A 17476-nucleotide genomic window follows, 5' to 3' on the forward strand; every position below is an offset into this window, starting at 1 on the left:
TATAATTCCACTCGGAGTGTTACAGGATGAAATCAGGAGCCGAGTGGGATTATTCCCGGTTTACACCAGAGGATGTCAGAGGAAACTCACTAAGTGCTTACTGTAATGCTCTGCCTTTCATTGTATTTTTTTTTAAATACTACCTAATGGTCTGCAATTTTTGTTTGCGGGGACTGACACAGGCACAAGGTACAGGATGTTAAGTACTTTCCTGTTCCTGCCCATGGCAGGGGGTTGGAACTAGATGATCTTTAAGGTCCCTTCCAACCCGAACCATTCTATTATTCTGTGATTCTATGATTCCACATAACGAATTTCTGAAACCCTTCCTGCTTCCCCAGGGTGCTCAGCTTGTTTGGAGGAGAGTCCTTGTTTTAGATTGTTTTTATTTTTGGTTGGTTTCTTTGGTAGTTTCATGTCTTCTGTTACAGCATTAATATTTTTTTCATCATTGTGTCTAGGTTTCATCTGCCAAGGAGAAGACATCTGTGGTATGGAGTGAGGTTCTGCCCAGCACCAATACTTCCAAGTGAAAACAAAATCTGGTGACATCTGTTCATCACCACCTGGGATTTCCTAAATTCCTTTCTGACCCTAAATGCCCAGCAATTGGCAAATGCCCATTTGTATTGTGCTCCTTCTGGGGTCACTGACAGGCCAGCTTCATGAGAGCAAAACAGCATCCTGCTGAGTACCTGTACTGCCTTCAGCTGGGCTCTCAGTGCTCCTTCAGACTGTACCCGCTTTGAAGAATAAAGATCAAGACAACTTTAGTAGTTCACTCTCAGGATATTAGCATTTCAATTACACTTGATCTGAAAATGGAGAAGTGGTTGTTTTTGTTTGGTTTGTATTTTCTTGCTACAGAAGGATTTCACTAACACTAAGTCAATACAATGAACACTCATTTTTTAGAGTTGGATGATATTCAACATAATGAGATAAAATGGACGGACTGGGTCATAAAAAGTCCTAAGGGCTTGATAACAACACTTCAAAGGGGAACACTTTTTTCCTCTGAAGGGGAAAGTTTTAAAATTTACGTCTGACCTTTAAGTATCTTTGAACAATATTATTATGCATAATCTTTCATTCTTTACTCTTTACACTTCAGACAGAGCTTTTTTGACAGAATACATCCCTTTTCCAGTACAGTATCTACATTTTCAAAGTTCAGTGGCACATTAACATTTACAGAAAGTTTTTATCATTATTGTAGAAAAAGTTTGAATGCCAGTATCACTGTGGGATTAACTAATTAATATTTTGAGAGGACTTTGAAGAAGAAAAGTGCAAAAGGAAACTACATTTTTCTATTTTTGATTAAAATTAGAGCTCCATTGTGCAGATTTCCAATTTAACTTAATGCCAAAAAGGTCCCAATACAGGAGTAAGCTTAGTCATGCTTTTGCATTCAAACCTGTTCGGTGGAGTGTTCGAACACAGCTGGTTGCTGTCCTGAATTAGGACTATCCTAGAGAAAGAGAACAGTATGTAGAAATTCTCCTCCTGGACCAGTAAAGCCAATGGCAACAGAATAAGAGATATTGAACTTTCATAATGAAACTTTCATAAATGCGTTTCCTTGTTCCTTAGCACTCTGCTCCTGATTGCGGAGTGGAAATGAGTCATCTCTGAGACTCTCTCCACTTGGTGCTCTAGGATAGGGCAGGACAACTAAGAAAACACATGTTGAGTTTATCAGAAAGCAGCACAATCTCACTGGTGGGACACCACAATGGAGAATGTCTCCAGAAGACATGAGACTGAGTTTAGCGCTGATGCTTAGAAATAAAGCTCTCTGGTTTTGGTTTTGTTTGGTTGGGGTTTTTTTGTTTGTTTGTTTTTTGTTTTTTTTCCACGAAGAAGATTCAGACATTGGTTCCTGAATTGGCTTTGCATTTGGTAAATGAAGTTTTTCAGTTGTGTTGCCAAAAGAGTCAGATGCAGACTAAGTCAGAAGCACGGAATTAAGGAGAAAGGCTAAGTGTCCCATATAATTACTGCAAGCATGTCTGAAAGTCTTCAGAAGGCAATTAAGACCAATTAACTAAGTGACTCCCTGTCTCAGTTGACCGTGTGGTAAAGTCAAGCTTTTTGCTGCTGCTACACAGCCAAGGAAGCCCTCCAAAGCAGAGTCAGTAGCAAACAGCGTCTCCGAATGAAGGTACTCACCCAAGATAAAGATGTTCCAAGATCTGAGATCTTATTTTCTAGGAAATGTTTGTGCACTACTAGCAAAGAGAAAGTCACCATCCTGGGAACAAAATCCTTCAGGTTTACTCCTTCCCCTACCTAGCTGGGTGAGCTCGCTATGGGTGCAGTCAGTCTGCCTCCTGTGTGCTGTGCTGTGCTCTCACCCTGCTGCAGGAGGAGAGGAGCCCACAACATTAAGCATTAGGTTATTATGAAAAAGGGAGGTAGTATGCCAGTGTTTTGGGTTGAAATCAGTGTAGTGCTATCAAGTTACTGTGCCTAAATTCTCTGTCCTCCCTGGAAAGTCACGTGGAATTTATGTAAGGGAGGATTTTATTCACCTTAATTCTGGATGCTTTTAGGCAAACGTGTGCATTAACTTCATGGGTAATACAGACATCAGGGTAAATCAGTGAGTTCCTCCTGTTCCTGGAGAGCTAGCTGGTGCTAGCTTGAATTGCAGAATTGCCTTTGAGGGCTGGGTTTACATGGCAATCCTTTTATACTTTTCTACAGAAGTATAAACTCACATTTTGAATCTGATGTTTTCTCAGACCATCCTGTTTAGTATTACCATCTGCATTACCATCCAGACCAGTTATTGTTTCCTCCACCTCACCCCCGCTATAAATTTTGATTCATCAATGCCTTCCTTTTGGGACAATGGCAGTTCTTACTGTCCTGTTAAGCTGCATGAAATACTCTTCTCCAAGGCGGAGCACGTCCTTTTCTGATTCATTTCATACCAAGGAGAAGGAAACAAAGAGAATGGGAAATAACACATGTGGGTAAAGCTTTGGTAATGGACATGCCAAATGGTAGAAACCCAGAGAATAATCAGTTCCGTAATATCAAGTAGATAAGTATTAAATGTAACTCAGAAGCTCCTTAATAGGCCAAATAGGGGTTACATGTGTCTCTGAGTTAAAGAAGTTTTCTGCATGAAATAAACTAACTTAGAGGTAATGCAAAGAGCTAATCAGAAAAAAACACTCAGAGGGAACCACAGTCCCATGTTTGCCTTGGCTAGTTGGAGTGGGCTGTTGAAAATTTCTTGTCAAAGCCCTGATGATGGCAGTGAGGGACCACCCTGAGTTAGGGGAGGTGAAATAGCCCTGAAACTGAGGATTAACAGAACAGAAATGTGTGGTCTTTTTGTTTAAAACTTTTGTCTTAAATAGCGGTCTTTTGCCTTAGGTGTCTGGTTAGCTAGCTCTGTGACAGCAGAGGACCAGTACCTACACCAGACCTACTGCGGGGACCACGATAACAGACAGGAGGAACCATAAATGCCTGGAATGGGGAGAAAGACAGCAGGATCCATCCCAGAGGTGTCAGAGCTGGAGGAGCAGCACGTGCTGGGTGGCTTCAGAAGGCTTTGGAAGGAAGAGGTCATTGTTTCCATTTCCCTTGGCTTGTGACAGGAGTTCTTGAATCTAGGGAATGAAGTATAAGAAGATTTGGTGAGTGGAGACTGAGAATAGATAAATTCAAGCTATAAATAAGGTGCTGTTTTCCAGATGAAGGGTAGCCATTCCCCGGGCAGCTCCCCGAGGCTATTGGTGCAGTCTCCACCACCGAGGTGACGGTCTGTCAGGAAGCTGTGCTTCACAGTAAGGAATTCAGAGCAGGTCTCTCTTCTACAGACTGTCACACTAAACAATCTGTCCTTTTAGCAGCTAGAACTCCAATTACTGTTTCCCAGTGTCTCCACAAGACATTATTAGTAATGGCCTCCCTCAGATCTCTTTACCATTTCCTTCCGCTTCTGATCACAAACCATCTGAGGAGCCACCTGGACAATAAACTCTGTGGTGCAGGTTTTCATAGAATAGAATTTTCTAGGTTGGAAGGGACCTTTCAGATCATCTAGTACAACCATCAACATAACACTGACAAAAACCATCACTAAACCATGTTGCTAAGCAATATTTCGAAGAATATATATATTCTCTTTATATAGTATATTAATACTAAGTATAGGAAGTATACTAAGAATAGTATTTCAAATCTCCCTACATCTAAATGCCAGTAATTTTTTAGAAAATTGACTGTCAGAAATCCTTAGGCACTTCCAAATTTCTCAACATTTATTTTTAAGTGCCATGAAGTTCATAACTGTTCACTAGTAGGAAGCACTTTGTGCTTTTACCACTACCTGGTAAAAAAATTGAATTACTAGAGAAACTTTCAGTTTACCTTTTGATGTTTCTTTGCTTCTCTTTAATCACGACCTTTAAAGAACTATTCCAGAAAATGCATTACTTAGTACAGTAAAAAGGGAAGTGAAACACCACTGCAATTTAATAGTGGCCGACAAGGAATGAGCCATTTCAATGTGTTCTTAACACACTAGGGTTGTTCTTAGCCTTTAGAAAAATCTAGTTATCTGCAATTATGCATAGCAAATCATGTAAGCCTGCAGGACTAGACTAATGATTTGCCTACCAAAGATCCCCAAAGGGATCTGTGTTACTGTCCTGGTTTGAGGTGAAACAGAACCAATTTTCTGTTCAGCAATTTTACTTTGCAGCTAAGCCTCTTCTAACTAACTGAACTCTCTGAAATTAACAACGTGTTGTTCAGAAAACTGTGTGCTCTCAGAGACATAAGATCTGATTGTTTCTAATTTATGGCAAGGAATGGTATGCAGAGAGGCTCTTGCTTATAATTATTGCTGTAACAATCAAGGTCTGCTCACTTTGTTATTTGCCCCATTGGAAGGTCAGAAGTGGAAAAGCACAGAGGGGTCGCACCTTCGGGGAGGAGCGGACAGGACAGGTGATCCCAAACTGACCAACAGGGTATTCCATCACATCTGCATCATGCTCAGTATAAAAGCTGAGGGATCAAAGGGGTCAGCCTCTTTCTTCAATGGCCGGCATCCAAGGAGGACTCTGTCTGTCTGCCTTTGGTCCTGATCTGTGTGTTCCTGAATCCAGATCTGGAATCCAGTTCCCATCCATCACTGAGTCTAGTCTGGGACTTTGCCGGTGCCTGCCAGTGATGTGATTGTCATCCTGGGAACTTGATATATTTTTTTATATGTTGTATATAATTCCTTATTTTATTTTTATTATTTTACTAATATTTTTATTGAAGTAGTTTAGTTTTCTTTAAAACCAAGAGTATGACAAAGCTTCCTCTATTTTAGGTCTTTGGGGTTGTTTTGCATTTTTGAGTTGTACGTACAGAAGAATATAAGAGTAATAATTTGTTATAAATAATATTTGAGATTGTTAAACTAAAACCAAAAGGTGTAATCCAGGATAAATCCATATACTGTTTTTCAGTTTTTCAGTTCTCTGGTGACTTTCTGAGCTACAGCTAAAAAGGCTGGCTTGGAGGTTGTCTTGTGGATTTTGAAAGTCAAAGCAGAAGCTCAACTCTGCAGAAAAATCTTTGGCATCAAAGGAAAAACACTGCGTTGGTTTAGATCTAAGCACAGCAGCAACATCCATCCTCACTTCTGAGAAAGCTTAGATTTACCTGTGGAACATACATTGTGAGGAAAATAAGGACAAGCAGAAAGCGAATAGACTAAATATTCAGGTACTTGGTGGTTGAGGAGAAAAGCTGAGTGACCTACACCTTTATCTCACTTGATGACTTCTGTATTGGATCAGACTCCAGTGGTCTTTTAAAAACATCTGCAAGTTACCAAATGATGGGCATTCCTCAAGTTTTGCTAAAATAAGAGAAGCTCAAGATGACAGGTAACACTACCCTTCCTCTGAGTCAGGCTGGACGTCTTTAGCTCTGCATAAGGAGACTGTGCAAAAAAGGCTACGCACACATAGAAGTATAAACCAATTATTTATTGGCTAGCAAACACAAAAGATAGCTGGGATTTAAGGAGCCTGGTGACACTCACCACTCCACAAGGCACCGCTTTGCTGGTGGGGCAGGAGGGGAAGGGTTGGCCCTTGCAGCTGCTGGGCTCAGTCCTCAGTACTGCTGCTTTGCTGTCTCCTGTTGACCCAAAACCTTACGACACTGATGACCAGGTGGTTCAGCCTGGTGATCCAGCTGGCTGAGTCCCTGGATGGAGGGAGGCTGCAGAGGGGCTTACAGAGGGAGGGGTTACCTGTGGAGCATGGAGCAGCAGTGAGACGGCTACAGACCCTCTGCCCTCAGCCCCTTTCCATCTCTTTTTCCCTGGGAAAGTCCACATGTAATATTCCTTGCAGAGGCAACACTGTGAACTTTGCTATTAAATTAGCGAAATTCATCTTTTCTGGTTATGACATAGCTGCAGCATTATTGCAGGTATTAAAATATTTATTTAAATGTAACAATCCTTGCAGTATCTGGTTTCCCAAACAATGAGACCAGAGACATACTGAATGTGGCAGAAAGAGCAGAAGAGGAGTTAGAGTTATATTTAACCTTATCAGTTCTGATCACAGGAGGCAAACCTCCTTCCCCTCACTAGCACATTTGCACTTTCATGTTCTTCAGACATTTTTATGAAGAGATGGAGCCCTCACTTGCTCACTTGCTCTCACCTGGGACAAGACTTTACAAAACACTTGCAGCCTCCTACGAAGTGCTGCATCCCATTACCAGAGTTTTTCCCACTGTAGCTTCTAAACCACCTTATTATGGCAGTAGGTACATCTAATGAGGCTGCCAAAAATTAGACTCAAAACAAGCAAGAGTTTTTCTTGCAGGTGGTGTTGCAGTTGAGAGGCAGAACTTCTCACCACGAGTTATGGATGGTAAAAGCATACATGGCTGCAAGGAGAGGCTGTAAATGTTCACAGAAGAGAAATATACCGAGAGTAGCTAATTTCATAGAAACTACTCTCAACTCAGGAAATGCCTGAGCTGCAAATAGTAATTGTCTGGGAGAATCATCAGAAAAATAGCATATATGTTTGTCCTGCTCCCATACAGTGCCCCAGGCTTTTTGATCACTACTGGAAAACAGATGGTTTGACCCACTGTAGCCATGTAAGATAAGCAAAAACACACTTACCTGATTAATGGTGAAGTACCAGTCATATCATTGCATATGCTCTAATTTTCTTTCCCATGAACTTTTTAACAATGGTGAAATAAATTAAGCTGAAAAGGAAACGTTTATACAAAGCATAAAATAGGCTTTTATCTGGCTAAATGTATAGACCATTAGGATATTAACTTTTCGATCTCTGTGCCTATTGTCAAGATTTGTGATGGTTTGCTCTACATTTTTTTTTGCTCTGCCATCACTGCGGTCTCCATTTGTGCTCTTATTAAGCTCAGCTTCTTGTTTAATTGTGGATAAAGTTGATGCTCAGTCTGATTCAGTTCAAACAGCACAGATAAAAGAAGTCAAGAGGCTCAGATGTGGGACTGTCATTCACAGGCAGCTCTGATGGCTTTTTTTTGTGCCAGCCCCCCCCTGCAACCTGCAGAGGCACAGGGCAATAGCGTGCTGCTGCTCGGCTCTGCCAGCCCGGCTCCCAGGATCTGACTTTGGCAGGGAGAGAAAAGGGAAACTAAAAATTATGCCAGGCACCAGACCTGGGATAACCTGAATCAAAAGACAAAGATGTGAGAGAATCCAATGCATACAAACCCACCAGCAGTGCTCGAATCTAAAAAAAGGTAGGGGCCAAAAGTTGACAAAAACTATTAAAATACCATCTCTGAAACAGGTGCCTCTGCTGTGTATGCAGCATATGATGAAGATGCATATAGAAATCCTGTGAACTGTCCTCAGATGTCTGTCAAGAAATGAATCTTCACAAGCTGAAAAAGAAATTGCTTAAAAATAGATGTAAGTAAAAAAAAATAATGAAATGTTGGGAAATTTATTTAATGAGGCATTTTCTGAAGTACAGCACAAAACAAAGATTATATAATGGGTGTCAAGATAATAAATCGTACTTAAATTCTTCTCACGCTTCTGAGTCATTTAGCCTGCTGTCCTTTAGAGCTGTCACTTGAACAAAAGCATCTGAAGTGAACTAATTTGGTAACTTACCTCATTTGTCTTTCTTTAGGAATAATTCCTTTTCTCCAGAAGTCTCTAACAACAGGCTAAAGGAAGAGATAAATATAAGTGGAACACCAATAAGGAAGACAATTATGTTTTTCCATGAGATGAAACTTTGAGACGCCTATTCCAGGCACTTTTGCTGCATACACCACATACCTCTGATATTTAGCTCAGAATTTAATGAAAAGTCATGGAAATTATCTCTCTTATTGGAGAGTCTTTGAGAATCCAACAACACAACTACAACACAGCACAACTTCAATGTTATGAGAGAATAAACAAACTGGCTTGGCTATCAGAAGCAGTACAGCTGTCTTAGCATGACGCCTCCATGAAGCATCCGTTTACAGCATTTGTCCTTCCTCTGATACTCAGATTTAATTCTCCGAGGGCTAACACTCATATACCCCTGCGGAGGATTGAATAGCATGAATAAAAGAAAGAAAAAAAACTTAAACTTTGGACGCATGACACAGTTTGAAAGAGGGACTGTCCTCCTGGCAGATCAGCACCTCCTAAGCAGTGACTCCAAGGCTGGGCTCCACCGCAGATACCTTTGCCAAATTGCAGAGCGAGTTGCTTCATCTTTGGGTACCTCCACTCCCTGCCTGCACCAGGATAAATCAGATTATTTGCTCTCCTCTGACCACTGAGGCTGGAAATGTGTTGAGGCCAGCAGCACTCTCTTGCTATGTGCTCATGTTTACCACAATGGCACTGAAGTCTCAGCAGGAGGCTCCTAGTGCTCTGTAGCACAAATAGATAATAATAATAACAACTAACACCTCTAATGGAGACCTCTCCAAAAGTGTAGGGCAGCTAGTAGGCTGATCCATCCCCGTGTGCATGTCTGCATGGATGTGTGCCTATTAACCTACCTGTCAGGTTATTTTTTTCTTACATTCGTAGAGAATCCACGACTGTATCCCGCTTTTCAAACAATTTTTTATTATTCTTGAGGATTTCTTTTCTTAGCGATCACCTAGATGAAGACAGTCACTTAAAGGGGATTCAGTAAGGCTTCCGTCATTACCCAGCCTGGATACATTCATGCTTCCAGCATTCTGAAAAGGCTTAACGCATTGAGGCATGTATGAAAATTACATGAAGCCTCAAACCTCAATGGGATTTTCAGAGGGGGCGTCAGTGTGTCAAACTCGTTAGCAGACTAGTAGACCTCGAGCTCGACACAATAGATTTACTTCAGAATAGAACTGAAAACAGGATTATTTGTGGGGAAAAAGTCTAGCAGCTGGACTACGGTGCTCTGAAATGCGGTATGCCATAAACCAATCAAAATGAGATTTGTGGAGATTTTAAGAACTCATAGAAATATGTAGAGGATTATTTGACAACATTATCATCCAGAAATGGAGTGAGGGAAATGTAAGAAGTAACAATATTCTCAAACAGTGTTGCCATCACTCAGCATTTTAACATTAAATAAGAGATTTAAAGCTTTAGCTTTAGTAGTCAAGCTATTCTATAGAAGCTTCACTGCCTTTATCTCTAGCTTTCCCTTTTTCTTTTTGGCATTTATGAATATTTCACATTTTCCATAAGGCTGTAGAGAAAAGTCATTGGATTGCAGTTCTCAAAGACTTAAAAAACACGAGGCAAATAGATCTTAAAAAATGTATTTATTAATCTCTTCAATTTAAATAGAAACTGATTGATTTTCTGTGCCTTGATCGTGATTTTTAAATACTTACAATAGTTTCCTATCGATCTGGCCTTTTTTTGTAATTCTGACAGAAACAGTAGCTACAGCCTGGAGTGCAGCTGAGGTGCACTAAACCACTCCAATCTGCTCACACACAAATGATTCAAATGTGTTAACAAACAAAAATGAAAGATAGCCAAAGCAGAGAACAAGGGGAGAGCCAGTATGAACATGGAAAGATTAATCTATGTGTTAATATTAGAATTACTCCTATTTTATTATTATCAACAGTAATCTAAAATTATGGGTAAATATCATCTACTTGGGTAGAAATAAATAGAACAATGATATAACAATATGAAGAACAGAGATCTAATACAAAAGGATTTAAGAGATATCTGTGGTAGTAAAAAAAATATAGTTGATTTGATAAAACACTAGCTAATATAAAAAGGAAAAATGAGCTTTTAGGGTGGAGTTAATCTTGCCTAATTTCAACCATCTAAACCATTTAAAACTTCAACCATTTAAACTTCAAGCATCTCATTTCAAGATAATTGTCTAGTTTCCTGGGCAGTCTGGACAGAAATATGTTATAGCCGAATTTAATTCATCTCACCTATCTTGAACAATGCTCTGGGGTGGGCTACTTTTGAGAAACTCTGGTCTCTCATTTCACTGTAAGGGAAGTTGGGACCACTGCTTTATACCAGACACATGTATTTTCCACAATTACAATTAGCCAAGGTTAATTTCACTCTCATTTGGGGAAAAATTATGGAAAAAATAAAGGCAGTACCGATTTAAGAATGATGAAAACAAGAAAAACAAGTTAATGACATAAAATTACATAAAAGCCTTTCTTGCAGTTTTAAATGGTATTTGAGGGCTTTCAGAGGGACTGTGTTTTAGTACTGCAGTAATGCAGGCGGGCTTTTCCTCTAGAGAATTTCTAAAATGTCTGCTTTTTTCTCTTGTGTGCAGTGGATTTGGGCATTTTTAGGAGAACTGATTCATTGGGCACTTAAAATTTGGAAGTCTGAGTCAGGTGTTTAAGTTTGAAGGATGGATTAGACCTTACAGCTTTGAAACAAATTTTGAAGGAAAAAATGACAAAAGACAGTGAGGTTAATAGAAAAACACAGCAATTTTTGTCAAATTAAGTTCTGTCAAGCAATTCAGACTTTTCTTTGGAAAATAAAATTATTAATTAAATAAGTAATAAAAATAAGTAATTAAATAAATAATAAATAAAATAAAAATTAAAAATAAGTAAAAAAGTAGGCATTTTTTATTAAGAAAATCATAGTGAAGATGAAAAACAAGAGAGGTAAATGTAACGTGAGTAATGTGTAAGCATAACTAAGGTAAGGTAGGTAGGGAACTGCTAAAAGAGGAAATAAAACCAGTGTTCTCCAGAGGGTAGGGGTCATCAGAGAAAGGTAAAAACAAGGATACTCAAAAATTGCTCATAAGATTCATTTATTGATATTTTCATTAATGGTCTTAGCTCAAAAGCAAATATGTGATGATAAAACTTTGTAATAGCATGAAGACTTTGTCAATAAACAGGTGGGTCAGGAAGAACAGCATGATGTTGAGGACTGCAGTGATAGAAATGGGATTAAATTCAATGGTGTATAAAATGAAAGGTCATGTCCTTAAGGGCTCACAAGAAGACTTTCTGGAGTAATAAGTAATTCATCAGCTGGAGCTGAATGAGGCAGAGAAAGGGTGGGATGTGAGCACAGGTATCTTCTGAGTTACCATGGAGAAGTAGCCATGAAAAATGTAACGGTGTTCCTAAGATATGCTGGGAGAGGTATTTGCAGGAGAAGCTACTAGTCTGTTTTACCTGCATGGCAGACTGAAGCTCAGTGGAGGTAAAGAAATATTAACATATTTTGTGAGAAATATTCATGGGTTTTGTGGCTTTTGTGACGCTTCCTCTGGTGTTCTGCACACCCCTGTGGTCACACCTTGTCAGCATTGAAGGAAGATGTGGCACCCCACAGGGTGTCCTCTGGGGTAGGAAAGCTTCATTGAGAGGAATTAGGAGAGACTCATCCATAAACATGCTAAGGGATAAACACATTTAATAAAGAGATATTTAAACCAAAGCACAGTATTGCAGGGAAAAAAGCCAACTAACCCACAAAAATACCCAACAAACAAACCCCCAAACCAAACCCACAAATATGTATATACTGAGCAGGAATGCATTTAAGTTCAAAATAATAAAAATAAAAAAGTTCCTTTATCATTATTATGTGTGATTAATGAGACTTTCAGTAAAAAAGCATCTAACTAGTTTCAAGATGGAGCTCAATTGTCTTCTGGAAAAGGTGATACAATGACGATACAACCCAAGCAGGGGACTGGACTCACTGATTTAGGAGGTTCCTTCCAGTTCTTTGTTGCAAACACACGCACTACTCATAGAAAATAGTGCAGAACAACCTGTTTGGGAGTAACAGGATCTTTTCTAACACATTCTATGAGAAGATTTTTAAAGATTCTATAAGGAAAGGAAGGACTGTCTTTATTTACATTTTTGGAGGAATAAACTGAGGTACATACTGAGACATATAAAATGGCTTTCCTTAGTAAAGGTTTGTAAAAGATAGAATAAGTTTCTTTAATTCCTATACAGTGGACCGTCTGCTGCACTACAGTGACTTCCCACAGCTGGAAATGAGGGTGAAAGGAGTTAAATTTTTTCTGTTAAAAATAGCTATTTATAAGCAACAGGCTTATCATTAGAAACAGATACATACCACGGCAATTTTCCTTTTTGGAGATTGCTATAAGAGTAGGACAGTTTCCTAGGGAATTATGCATTTTTGCATCTAAGGTACGCCTACACGTGTGAAATGGAGTCTGGTTTGGAGAGCAATGAATTAATACAGCCCTAAATTCAGTGCAATCTTGCAGCTCACTTGCTTTCAAACTTGAGCTAATGCTTAGTGTGGTCCTGCCCGTGAGCAAACCAAGTAACTCAGCGTCTTGCCCCAAGCTGACTCACATCTGGTACCTGGGTGTCTGCCCCAGGTACTCCCAAATATCTAGGTCCAGAGACAGTATGGATGGACCTATGTGTAAACACAGCATTAAAACAATCCAGGACAGTGGTGACATTTCCTTTGTCAACCTGACTTTGACTCTTTTTGCAGGGTGAATTTTGATTATTCAATAAATTTGTTCTAATACTAATTTTTCAAAAATTTGCCTTAGCGTGCTAGAGTGACAGTGAAAAAGGAAACATTAGTCACAAGGTGAACAGAAGTTATTTACTCTGAATTTGTTGTGTCAATGTGCAGTCTATTCAGATTTGCTGTATTGTGATTGCCTCTAATTCAGTACTTTGTCTATGTTTGCAAAATAGTGTGCATTCAAATAGACAATTTCATCAGTTTCAGTGACAGATAAAAATATTTCTGTTCACCCAAACAAACTGAACTTCATGATAAATTACTTTATTAGTGTTTTAACAAGAAGATGTCAAGTATGAAGGAGATTATCCAGTAGGGTATACATATATTACGTACTGCTGGAAGGCTCTTACCCTTGATAATTTTGCAGATTTAGAAAATAATGCATTTTACTGAATACAATTAAAATGTTTACAAACATAACAAAACATCAACCTGTAGCCTGAAGTGTTTAAAGTAGCTTTACAGCTCTGAGGCATAAAATATAAAGTATGTATATTGTTGACAAAGGAAGTGTGGATCAGATCATCAAAAATCCTGTATTTTTAAATATATTAATTCTTTGAGATGAATAAAACAAGCAAGTTAATAACAACATCCTTTTAATAATGTTGCTTTATCCTCTGACAGTCTTATCTGAACAATTTCTGTATTTTCAGTTACATTAATTATCCATTTCTTTGGCTTTAACCCCTTCTCAGTCTCTGAGGATTGGCACATAGCTTGCAAAAGAATAAAGTCAAAACTTTATAAAAATAACACCTAACGTTACTGGGGGATATCAGATATTCCAGAATCCATTAGCCGCCTGGATTGCAAACCCTAACCTCAGCCTATAGGAAAATTCCAGAATCAAGAGAATGCAGCCCTGCCATAAAAGGCCCTGGAAAACCTAGTAAGGAAATAAATCCGGTTCCCCTTTGTATCTATAAGAGAAATTTACTGTCCTGCTTGCAAGCTTTGCTTGGCTTGAGGGCTAAGCATGAAGAAAGTAGCAGTCTGGACAGGTAGTAGCTTACTGGATATTAATTGTCCCCTGTGGACAGAAAGAGGGAGGTTTTTTTGCATTATATTTTCTTCTACAACGGGGAATGGTCCTCTAGGTTTCTGGTCATATCATGTTAGGACTAGCACCATGGTTATAGCTGAACAGTCTCATGCTGCAGGAAGCTAGAGGACTGAGAACGTTAGATGAGATGTTTAGAGACAAGAAGGGATTGGTACTGTTGTTTACATGGCACTCCATGGTCTTTTACGACACTGCAGTACTCATACCAGGAATTTAGTCATTCCAGGTTAGGGTTAAGGAAGGTCAAAGCAGATAGAAGACTGTGGGACACAAACTGAATCCCTGGCAGAAGATGGCCTGAGTCATTCTTGCTCTTTCCATGTTGTACGTCTCTTTGCAATGCCAGTGGTCCTTTAGGCTTCAGAGCATTACAGCTGTCAGTCAGGCAGTTATAGCTGAGAAATCTCATCTAGGGAGATAGTACATTGCCTATCCCACCCCTGATCGAGTGCAAAGAAAAGAATTGAGGCAGTTTTTAGTAAAAGACTGTGGAATACCTTTTAAAAAGAACAATTCCTGCACTGAAAAGCCAAATGTTATCTCTAATCCACTGTTGGTTTAGCCCATTATGCTCCCCACGGTCTTAAATGTATCTCACTTTCGTAACATGCTGTCCAGAGATTTTGTATTAGATCTTTTTTCTTCTTTTCCTTTTACTACTAGGTTACATGGTTGATTGCATCTAAACTGCATCATATCTATTATTAATACACAGCAAAAAGTCAATAATTTTGTTTTCAAAATTTGATCAGAAATAGCAAATTGCATAGGGAATAATTTGTGGTAGTAATGGTCGTCCAAGATTAAAATACATTTGAATGAAGAATAGAGACACCCAATCAATTATGGGTTTATGGAAAACACAGGTATCTTGTGTTTTTGTATGCAAATCCTGTCACTACTCTGAGCCCTTCTTATGAATATACGATGGTAATTTTGACTGTGAACATCTTGCATTTCACTAATATTCCCAAATGGAAAATCTCAGCACTCAGGAAAACTGTTATAAATTTGTAACTCTGCCTGTAAAACTTCAAGTCCATGAACAAAGAAATGGACCTGTGTTAAGAATCTCATAATTTTGCCAAAAGATGTGTCTTCGAATGTAGATTTTGATGCATTTTTACCAGGTACGTTCAAGCGGAGGATGAGCCTTCTTACTTCTTTGACTTTAAAAAATTGTAGCCTTTCTCTTGGCTCCACAGCCGCAGCAAAAATAACAAATAATCTTTATGTAGGTACCTATTCTTAAAGTAATTGATGTACCTGGTTGCGATTTACATTCCACAGAAGGCAACTAGTGTAAGATAAACTAAAACATTCTGATCATGTGGATGTCCTGGGCTGCTCCAAGGGCTGCTTCGATTAGCAAATAGAAGAGGCTATCTCCCATCCTCAGGACATGGCTTGCATCTACATTGCTTATTCCTCTCCTCTCTCCTTCCAGGACGGGGTGGCCCCATCCCACAGTCAGTAGGGAGCAATCTCTGACTGGTGGTAATTCTTGCATCTGCCCCAGGACATAGACTAGGAGGGCCCTAGTGCCAAGGGGCTTCCTGAAATTTACTTATACAAATGATCGCCCACCAGCCTCAGCCAGTGCCCGTCTGAGTTTATTTTCCTAGGTAGATTACTAGTACATATTTATAGAAATAGCTATTAGTCCAAGGTCAAATCTACCCAAACCCAATGAGAAGGAGAATAGACTCTTTTCACTCTTAAGTGCTATATTTAGTGATAAATATATTGGGAAGATTTTTGACTGGCACGTTGGATTTCTTGGTCTCTCATTATTTTGGCTAGATTGAAATCCAGAATTACAGCCAAATAGACTTCCTCTTTATGTTTGAAATAGCTCTTGGACTTACTTTATGTGAGAATAAAGGGTGTTTTAGGCTCCTTAGTTGCCTGAATGATCCTGGGCTTTATCAAGCTGTCTCGGAAAAGACAACTCTTTAAAGGGTAAGAAAAGCGTGCTTTCCCCAGCACATCAGTCTGGTGTTCACTGATGACAATGAAACCCTTTCTGGTCTGCAGTAGAATCACATGGAAGAGCCTGTTTTCCCCTCCCACCTCCACCCCCCTGGAGGACTCATTAGCTGCTGAAATCTGAGTCTGCCCTCAGTTCTTCGAGAAAGTTGTGTTGAAGGTCTGGCTGCCCTTGGCACCGGTGAGTGCTCTGCATCTGCTGTTGTGTCAAGTAATTTACATGTCATCATGGGCTTGTACAGGCTGGGTTTGTTCCTTCTTTGCTGAAAAAAACACACACAAAACTGGCTCGTATCTCCATAAAACTAGTGTAATGGAGTAGCTAAGCAGGCTAGTCAAGTCCCAGAGATATTGTGTGCATAAACAACTCTTTGCTAATAATTTTTCCAGCCAAAATAACTTCATAGCACAATAAAAACAGCAAATGAAGATATCTGAAAGAAGCAACGGTACCAAGTATTGCTTGCTCCAAAACATGAAATGAGCTGCATGACCTCCAACATCAACTACTTCCAGGTGAGTGTGAGCAGTACCGATACCCAGGCAGGGTGTAAGCAGCAAAATCACCCTTTGTACCCAACTCAAAGATGGGCCGGTAAATCAAGGCCACATCTCCAAGGCATGGATTCAGGTATCTGAAATGAGACATTGAGGTTTGACAGTTTGATAATAGAATTGGCTAATATACATGAACATGATTGGAAACCTTTAAAGAAAGCAAAGTAAAGAAGTAATGAAGGAGAGTTTTTGGCTGGAGTGGTTGTGCCTGTTCTGAGGACAGAAATCACCATGCAGCACCTCGGAGCAGAGACTGGGGCAAAATGTTAAGAGGACTCCAGGACAGGACCGTAATACAGACACTAGCAAGGGGGTGCAACAGAGGGTAAGGATCAGGTCAGGTCAGTTCTGCCAGCCCCAGGGCTGAAATACTCTGTTTGTAGCCTAAAAAAGACACTATTCTCTCTCACTATTCACATTGCAAAGCGAGGTTGAAAAGAGCAATAAGAGCCGTCTATCAATTTTCCTGTTTCTGAAGATTACCTCTGTTAGAGCATTTTCTAGTGCTTTGCCTAGATGTCTAAAGATGATCTGACTGAAATTGAGGATTGAAATAGTCTTTGGTAACTGAATAAATAACAAGTGTAAATACAAAATCTCATTTGTGTGCACCACTCTAGAATTATTTTTTTTTAAGACTTAATTTATATTTCTTTTAAAATTTAATATATTTTTTTTATTTTGACATTTTCCAAGCAAGTTATGTTTCATTCAGGTGTTCACCTAAACTTAATTGATGGGTAAACTTTTCCTCAAAATAACGGGAAACTTTTAGCGTGAAAAGAGAATTTCTGCTGTTG

The sequence above is a fragment of the Rissa tridactyla genome, chromosome 1 (assembly GCF_028500815.1).
Source record: "Rissa tridactyla isolate bRisTri1 chromosome 1, bRisTri1.patW.cur.20221130, whole genome shotgun sequence".
NCBI lineage: Eukaryota > Metazoa > Chordata > Aves > Charadriiformes > Laridae > Rissa > Rissa tridactyla.